Below are 9,911 nucleotides of genomic sequence, written 5' to 3'. Positions count from 1 at the left end.
GAGAGAAGAGTATATATATATATATATATATATATATATATATATATTTGCATTAATACTGTTTCTTTAATCTTTATCTAATTTTCTTTAACTTCCGAAACGACTGTTGACGCATGTTTACGACTAGCTATTTTAAAAACATATATGTAAAAATTTAGAAAATGAGTGGATGTGCAGCACTGTTTTACAACAATTCTTTCTTTGCCCAATTTCTTCATCTCTAGATAATTTTATCTAGACACCTTCATTGTCAATGGAGACATTTCCTGGATAAGATTATCCGCAATTTATCTGGAAGTGAAGAAATTGAGCAAGGCTTATTTCATATTTATGTTGCTGAAATATAATGTTTACAACATCTAAAATTAGTGTGATTCAAATATAAGCGGGAATTGATAAAACTTAGCGAGAATAAAAACTGGCTACTGTATGGTAACTTTTATTATAGTGTCTCTAATCATAAAATCATTGAACTTTTTTAAATTAATTCTCTAATGTTTAAAATTTTATAGAAAAAGATATTAGCATTAAGAGAGATAGAAAAATTTTATAAAGTTAATAAATTAAAGAATTTAGAAGTAATTAAATTAAGTTAAAAATTAATGTATTTAAAATTAACTAACAATAAGTTAAGTTAAAAGTTATTAATTTTTTAACTTTTTTTTTTAACTTTTAACATTTTAATTAGTTAATACTCAACCCCTGGCTATAAGTTTGTACTAGAATTGATATTAAATGTTTACATCTATAGTTAATTTTGACATATATAATAATTAAATTAAATCAATACTGAAAGAAGATTCAAAAGGAAGAATCGAACATTTTCTTTTTATTTCAATTATGTTCTTAATCAATAAATTTTGTATTTTGTATTTTGTACATATTTCCAAATCTTTCCACTTTCGAGAAATTTTTCGAACATATCGAGGTCGCGAGGACAATGCGATCTCGATTAGCAAGACCTTTCGGAATCGAAGGATTCGTTATCGCTGCTAGATACGGCATTCTTCTCATTCTTCATTCTCGACGGGATATCGAGACGGGTTTCTCGTCGACAGTTTCTCTGTCGCTCGACGGTGGTCGACAATATCGTCGGTATACGATTGCCCGGGGTTCATCTTTCTACGCGCGATCGTCGAGTCGGTCGGTCGGCAAGGAACATTTACGGAGAGGATAATAGATAGAGAAAGAGAAAGAGGGAGAGGGAGAGCACGATAAGCACAGCTCCGTCGTTGAGGATCGTATTACGGACTTTATTATTCGCTAATCGCTGAATGTCCGGATAGATAGATAGACCAAGATACGGCCTCGCCGACATGGCTCCTGCTCGCTCAATTAATCCCGTCGGTCTCTTACTCACAGGGGTGAAACCTAAGACTATCGATGTCCTCTGTGTTACGCAGATATACGTCGGGAAGATAATCGCTAATAATTTCGAGCCTTTACTGAGATAAAGCTTATCAAAGGAGCGCAACAAATATTTATTCGAAGGGCGATATGCAAAGAGTAAAGGACTTTTGCATGTAATTTTCTCATATTATAAACTAATAATTGAGGAGATGGGCGGAATAAAGGCACAATTCTACTTAGGCTCTTTTTCCGCAATTAGCTTTTTTATTTAATATTGATCGTAATAGAGAAGATCGCAACATGTAACTTTTTAAAGACATTATATAAATTCATTTGATATTGTACTCATTTACATATATAATAAAAAAGTAACAAGTTATTTTAATTTTTATTAATATCAAGATTCTGTAATTAGGCTTTATTCCGCCCATCCCCTCAATTGATGGACAGTGTTGATGTTAATTTGTTACTGTGGTAATATTAAATATAATACTTTTGACGATATTATATTTAACGTTTATATCAAATTTAATACACTAGATATTAAAGCTAATATAAATTTCAATAGCTTCCAACCATCAAAGTTGGTATTTTATACATATACTTTATTAAATAGTAAAACATGGATTATTTAATAATAATTATAATATGTATTAATAGAATAGTATTGAAATTTGAAGAGTAAACTAATGAAATATAGAAATTTATAAAGCGATATGATCTTTCTATGATCAAAAAGTGTGAATTCGCTAATATTGTTCGTTGATTGTAGATTCAATTTTCTAATACTTATATATTGAGTTTAGATAAACAATTTCTATGTACTGTAATAGTATATATTCTATATACTGTAATAGTATGCAGTAAATGAACTACGACATAGTGCATTTTCAGTGCCAACTATATAATAGTTGTGTTTAAAGAGCTATAAATATAATTATTATTGCTAATACTATAGAGTAATTATTATAAAAATGGAATTTCCAATCATAATTATTTTTCCAATTATAGTACAAATACTAAACACTTTTAAAGAAAGGTTTGGATACATAAAGACATATAAAGACAGAAACAACAACAAATAAAGCATTAATTTGTTTATATAATTTTAACTTATAATGTTCATGTTATTTACATGACGAATACTTTTCTTAAGTATTAAATATTTGTATTGAGAAGGATCCAAATTGACGATCGGAACGTCTACAATTTATATGTAACGAATGTGTAAATTAATTATATTAACATAACTAATTAGTTAGTTCTTATAGGCACCTTTATATTTTGATTTATTCTTCAGAGCCTTTGCTATTCATTCTAAACACTTTTCTTTCAGTGCAAAATTTTCATTTCTAATGAATGAAAAGAAAAAAACCTGCTACAATGAAAATATTAAATACGCGCTCTAGTCTGTAGAAGAATTATGTATGAAGAATTATCTTTGTCCATTTTTACATATTGTTTACGTTTCTGTTAGTCTAATTTCATTCGACTATATCACTTAACGTTATGCAAAAATATGATATTTGAAAGATTGCAAGTCGCCTTGAAATTCGCCTAACGAGGGCAGCGATTACGAGGCAGTTAGAAGAAGAGAATTGTAGTAGAAGGATGCCTCGCCAGGCGGTCCAGAACGGATGCTGAAACAGGAGGGAGGAGTAGTAACGAGGCATCGCGTGTTTAGATCCACATCGTGTGAATCGGGGTGTTTAAAGGGCTTACGTGTAAGAGTTATGGTCGCTAATCCGGGAAGGCTGCGCGTGCTTTTCAAGGCGAGAAGAGCCTCGACGTATCGTTCAACAACGACAGCTCCTTCATGTATCTCGTAGAAGTCATACTATTCGCATTTAGATCGGCACTTGATTAAAAGAAGTATCAGCAATTATCTTGTTCTAACCCTTGTTTTATATCTAATTTATCATGGAACAGATTAATTTTTTCAAATCATATCATCATTGCTTCTAAATATGAATGTTTCTATACGGAATTAAAGGACTGCTTTGCTGAAGTATCTAAAAATTTAACCAGATATAGATCTAAAAATAATTTTTGGACTATCAAAATAATTATGTAGGATTGAGCTGGTTGCTAGGAAGGGGGGAGTTTAATCATCCTCCTGTCCATAATTACTGTTTTTTGACATCAGTTCTAGAAGAGAAAGACAGAATTTCAATTTTCCGGATTACTTCTACACTCAATCAATAGATAATTCATGAATTTCAGGAAGAATTAAAGACGAACCAGACCTGAGATGTAGAGGGCTTGTCTATCGTTTCTTTTATAAAATAAAAGTCGTGTATGACGCGTGACCGGCGACAAAAGGTCATGGCTCATGTTCTACATCGTTATAGAGTTCGCGTGCGTCTCTTCTATTTGCCGCTTAATAACGATTATACTATACGGCGCAAGTTTATCAAGGCAATAAAGACCGCACGATAAAGTCGTACGAAATAACTGACACGTCTAATTATAGGATAACCGATTATCGTTTAAATGCTGATCTAATTACTATTGCGTCGCCGACTATGTGCTGCAGCCTGGTTGTATCATGGTCTATTGTACAATTGAAGAAATCTAGATGTTTAATGGTTTCAGCAAATCATTCTTTTCTTCGCAATATTTTTGCGCATGAAATATGCTTGTCATGTGATATGTTTGATTTTTAATTTCAAAAAGTTTTGTAGTTTAACGATAGAATATATTTATATTTCCTCGCATTATATTATAATTATTAAATTATATTTTTTATTTATTTCATACGTTAATCTATTTAACTTATTAAAACTTTATTAATGTATTTAACAAAATTATTAAGATCAGATATAACATGTGATTAATATTTAATATAAGCTCGTGAAAAAAGAAGTTCCCCAAGTTCTTTTAAGTTTTCGCATATATCACAAAGCTATTAATAGGCTAAGGCCCAGTTTCAGAACTCTTAACAAAAGTTCAATTTATTTCTCATTTTTTTCCAATTCTAGAATTGGAAAGAGATAATGAATAAGTTGAACCTCGGTTAAGAGTTAATTATAAGTTGTGAAATTGGGCTTAAATGCTTTTTCAAATTTCATAGTTATAACATTATTTTTAATTATTTTGCAATCTTTTGATATAATCTGATCATAATCTGGATTAATATAATAGTTCTTTTTTCTTAGCTCCATAAAAGTGTGATAAATTTTTTTGAGTAAATTCAGGAGTGATGATTCTGTTTATTTACTTTAAAATAGAGTCATGAATACAATTATCGAATGTTGGCATCAAACTACAGCGTAGTAAACAATGGCGATCGTTAATTTTGCGATATAGCGTTGTTACACATATATTTCGGCGTTATAAAAATTAATAATCATCGCTAAAGTTTCGTGACGTAAAGTTACATAATTTCGGCAGAAAATAATGGCTATCATATACAGAGAATAATTAAATATTCTCGTAAGAAGTTAAAAAGATAAGTTTACAGATTTAGGATTTAGAAGATTAAGATTACAAATTTTAGAAAAAGATGATTACGTTAATTAGACTACTGTATAAATAATGATGTAAAACAAAGATTCTCAATACAAAGATTTGATATGATGATAATGTATAGAGATTTACTGGAAATATATATACACGTACATCGTAACTAAAAATAAAATGATAAATAATTATTGGACACAAAGAGTAAAATTATTATTTGTCTTTCATGTTTAAAAAAAATTCGCTCTATAGATAAATTTTAGCGTTTTAATGTTTTAATTAAAAGTTAATAAATATATTTGTTATCATTGCAGGAACCAAAATTAAAGCATTCCTAAATGCTGCCTATATGCCTGTCCATTTTGCTTTAATTTTGGTTCTTGAAATGATTTCATTATGAGGTAATTTGATGCGGTAGCGTGTAATAAAGTATCTACACGAACTCCAAGCGAATCCAACAATGCGCATCGATGACAATCGTTATGGAGATCTTACGGTCAATAATATTGTCAGTACTAATAAATAATGGCATTTATATTATTGATCGTGTGATTAATATTGATAGATTGTTGTAGATTATTGACAGTGACTGTTCTTAATTCTCGAATATCAATATTCTCTGTCACATTTCCTACTGTAAGTAATACTAATACATGAAAGAATCAAGAAATTCACCATCAATAATATTGTTAGTACTTGATATTGACAGAATTATTTAATTGTGTAAAGTATGTAAAATTCATTCTACAATTGCGTAAGTATAATTGTAAGTTGTTATAGTCGTAAAAATTGATTAATCACAGTCGAATATTCTCTTCATATTTTCTTTATATTCTGTTCATATAGACATACTACTATTAGTCAATTCTTACAACTGCAACCTAAAGAATACTTAAAAGTAAAAAAAATCAAAATTACTTTATTTTGATTCTAAATATCAATTAAATTTTGTAACTAACAATCATTATTTTGGCTTTCATGACGTCAAAATAAAATTATTTTGATTTTTTTTCGATTTTCTTTCTATTCAGTGTATTCCTTAGAAACTTATTCTTTTGCAGAATATTGTAGAATAGGTTTTATGTACTGAAATATACATATATATTGTCATAATATTAATCGTGTAAAATTATAAAAATATTAATGCAATTCTGTTAATGTATTTCATTGATTCAATGTTACTGATTAGTATTAATAATCACATAAGGTTGGCATTAGAATGACGTAACAAGTAAAAAAAAAAAATACGGTGGTATGCGGAGATAAAATCGGTCCAAAGTCAACGAACCGTGAGAACGGATTTCCTCGAAAAGTAACGCTCTACTTTAGTTAAGTAATCAATTCGACTTCGCTCATTTGTGTTTTCACGTTCTTACTCGTTATTGACGTTCGCGCCACGAGGGAACTTCCCCGATTAATCAATGCCGGGCGATGGCGAGCATGACGCCTGTGCAAAACAGGCCGCTTGCGTTTCATATTTACTATCACAATAGCGATGATGATAATAACGCATCGCCGTCTTTAAGAAAATCGTATGGAGAAAAAAAATTTCCGAAGGAAGCGAATTTCGCGAGATATCTTATGACACTGTCCCTCTATCTATGTTGCCTACTCGTGTCGAAAATCTTCATTATTTTTGAAATTAATTAATCATGATAGCGAATCAGTCATGTCATTGAATTGCTGGCTTGGCTGGGCCGTGATCGATAAACGTTACGTAACAAATGATCTCGCGTTTCTGGCGAATTCCGGATGATTTTGAAATCATCAATAACATCGTTTCGACAGATCGTTTCGATTGTCTTATGAGGAAAGATGCAAAAAGTTAAATAATGAATTTTTTAAGTCAAGAGTCACAACAGCATGTCTACGGTTTGACAAATGTAGATAATAATATCAAATCATGTCTATGATGATAAAATTGAAGCGCAGCCGTGATTATCTTAATGTTTACAATCTAAATACTAGAAAACTCTCTTAAAGTTTTAGAATGAATATCATTCTACAGAGTGAAATGTCACTCTTAAAGATTGAAAATTGATCCATTCTTTTTTTGGCTTAATTTTTCACTCCCAAGAATTTAGAGAAAAGCAAAGAAAAGATAATCCAAAATAATTACAAAATAATAAAAAGAAATAAAAGAATTATATGAAAAGAAAGAGAAGGACTGATCAAAATGTGAGGTAAAAGATAATACGGTGTTATTTAGAATTTAATAAACTCATCAGAATTAAAGAAGGCATACACAAATAAAACTTGATAGCTAAGATTATTCATTATCTTTTTTTCTTTTTTTAATGTACCTCGCTTATTAGAACATAATTAATTGAGTGGATCAGGAAGTGAAAAATTTCGAAATCTTATCGGTGTTTATGTACGTGGTTCATTGTGAAAAACATATGTAAGCTTGTGCGTACCGTTGGCGTATGCTCTTCTCTTTACGTCATGACAACGACGACGCCGACGTCGACGTCTAAGGTCGAGATACCAGACGACGATTGGCTCACGCGGAAGATATCGCGAGATAAACTGTCGCTAAAGTGATCTCTTGACCCAGCGGCTTGGAGAACCTCTCTGTCTTTTATCCTCGTACGAGGCCCCTCGCAATAGCTTCTTATCTTGACCGATACATTACATGCGATTAACATTTGCAAACTTCTAACAATAGATTTTCCTTCTTTCTTTCCTTCGTATCTTGCGAAAAAGATTAAAATACTGTCCGGAATATCAATTTTATAACGTTTTTCAAAATCTAGAGATTCTACATAATTATACATAATAATGTTATAGCTTTGTGAAAGTATCGTGAGGGTCTAACAAAAATTTATAACAATTATAACAATTAAATATTATCTAAATTATATTATAATTATATTATAATTTATTGTCTCATTTCTATTTATTTGACCAATATTACTCTTTTGAGAATTCTGTATATGTATTAGATTTTGTATAGTATGTAAAAGACAGCAGAGAATATATAGAGGAAAGCCTTCTATTATGAGATAAGCCTAGTAGAGCGCCTAATAAGATAGCCTATTATGAGTTTCTGCTGAATTAAACGCTATTTATTGATTCCACCATGAATTTATTACTTTTGGATTGAAAATTATTTAGTAGACTATTTAGTAGAAACTTCATTATTAACTCATGCCTTAAATTAATCATAAAACAAGATTTTAGAATTTGGATATCTTTAAATTTCATTGAGATGAGCCTTTAAACCTTGTTTATTATTTAATAAAAAATAAATATTTGGCAAAAAAAAAATTAATTCTTCATGTAGTGATAGAGTAAGATTGTACTAATAGAAAAATACAAAATATGTTGAATTGTTTAATTACAGAAGTTAGATTTGATGATCGATAAAACCATAAGACGTGGAAATTGTAATATGAGATACCCAAGAATATCTCTATATTCAGGGTATTTCTATAAATATGAAATACTCATGCTCCTATGTTATATCGAAAATCTTGCTAAAGTACAAATGTTATTGTACAATAATAAAAAAGACAACTGGAATAAACGTCGCCTTTCTATGATGCTTGATTTCAATTATCTAAAGAGCAATTATCTAAAGAATTCTGGATATAATCTATGCATGCTCATTTTTCGCGCACGTAGGCTGTGTTTGTTTGTATTTTAGAAACATTAAATAAAGTTTTTTAATTGTAATACTAATATACTTTTGCTGTTGATTTCTCGGGGCATCTCATATTAGGAGTATAATTTTTTGACTTTCTGATTTGCTCACTTTTTACATTTCTTTAATTTAAAAAAAACTGGAATTTGAATTAAATTTTATATAACGTTATCTTAAAGCTTATTAAATTTTCTTTAAAATGACTTATTATTTTTTAAAATTTGCCTATAAACTTCTAACAATTATTTAAAATGAACTCGATATCTGATAACAGAGGCCTTTCCTCTATATTTAATACATCTTTTTTTTTTAATCAAATAAAATTTAAATTTATCAGTTTTGTAATTTTGTTCGAAGTATTCACAGCTTTTTCGAGATGATTATATTCTTCAAAAATAATGTTACAATTATAAAATATTAATAATTAATCTAATACGATTAATGTTTCCATCAATGCAGATTAACTTTAATTTAACTTACTATTTTTTTTTGTTATTTTTTAAAACCAGAAAAAGAAAAGTAAATTAAATCGAGATTAAAATTGGTCTATATTAATAGAAAAGGACATAATTAGTATAACTAATTGACTACCTACAACGACGAACACTAGTCCGGGGCTGTGCACGATTAAAAAATAGGAATAGAGAATAAGAATTTCAATCTATCAGTATGTATTTCATAGTGCATAGTTTCTGATTGGTTGAAATCTTTACTCTGTGTTTCTTCACTGTTCCTTTGATTGTGCGAAGCCCTTCAGTAATCACTCGAACATGATATCACAATATAATGTACTACACACAGTAAAGACACTGACAAAGGACTGTCACATAATGGCTAAAAAAATTGGTTTTGTAATAGAGAACTCTTCAATGAAATTCATTTATTAATGCAATGCGTACCAGATTTTTGAACCGAGAAAATTGGCTGCCCATAAGCTCTGCAGAGCTCATATTATAGTCAGAGCACCACTGCACTCGCAAACACACACGCAGTCAAATCGCATGGACATTAGTTCAAGAACAAAGTCTTTATATGCATACGGATTTGTGAGTTCACAATTAATACTAACAATAATAATAATAAACCTTATTGCAAGATACCAATAAGGCCTATTATTATTATTATTAATTGTGAATACACAAATCTACTCTTAAATTTGAATTTCAACCTCGTTTCGTAACCTGATATAATCGCCATATTTGTATTTCTGGCAATACAAACTGACGCATGCGCACTAAAAATTGGAGATCATAAAAAAAGTTCAGTGTCGTTACTATGTGTAATTATATTATGATGATATTTAATCCTTACAGAACGAGAAAACCGTTATAGGCGCTAAAACAGTGTTATATTTTGAGGCAAGGAATACAATAAAATAATGAATCATAACAAATTTTACTAAAGGAAATGTTGCGAGATTTTAAAAATAAACCTTCCCCCCCTTTCTCTCTCT

Source organism: Atta cephalotes, assembly GCF_000143395.1.
Source record: "Atta cephalotes unplaced genomic scaffold scaffold00040, whole genome shotgun sequence".
Classification (NCBI taxonomy): Eukaryota; Metazoa; Arthropoda; class Insecta; order Hymenoptera; family Formicidae; genus Atta; species Atta cephalotes.
The sequence above is the reverse complement of the archived record's forward strand: the minus strand, read 5'-3'. Positions refer to the sequence as shown.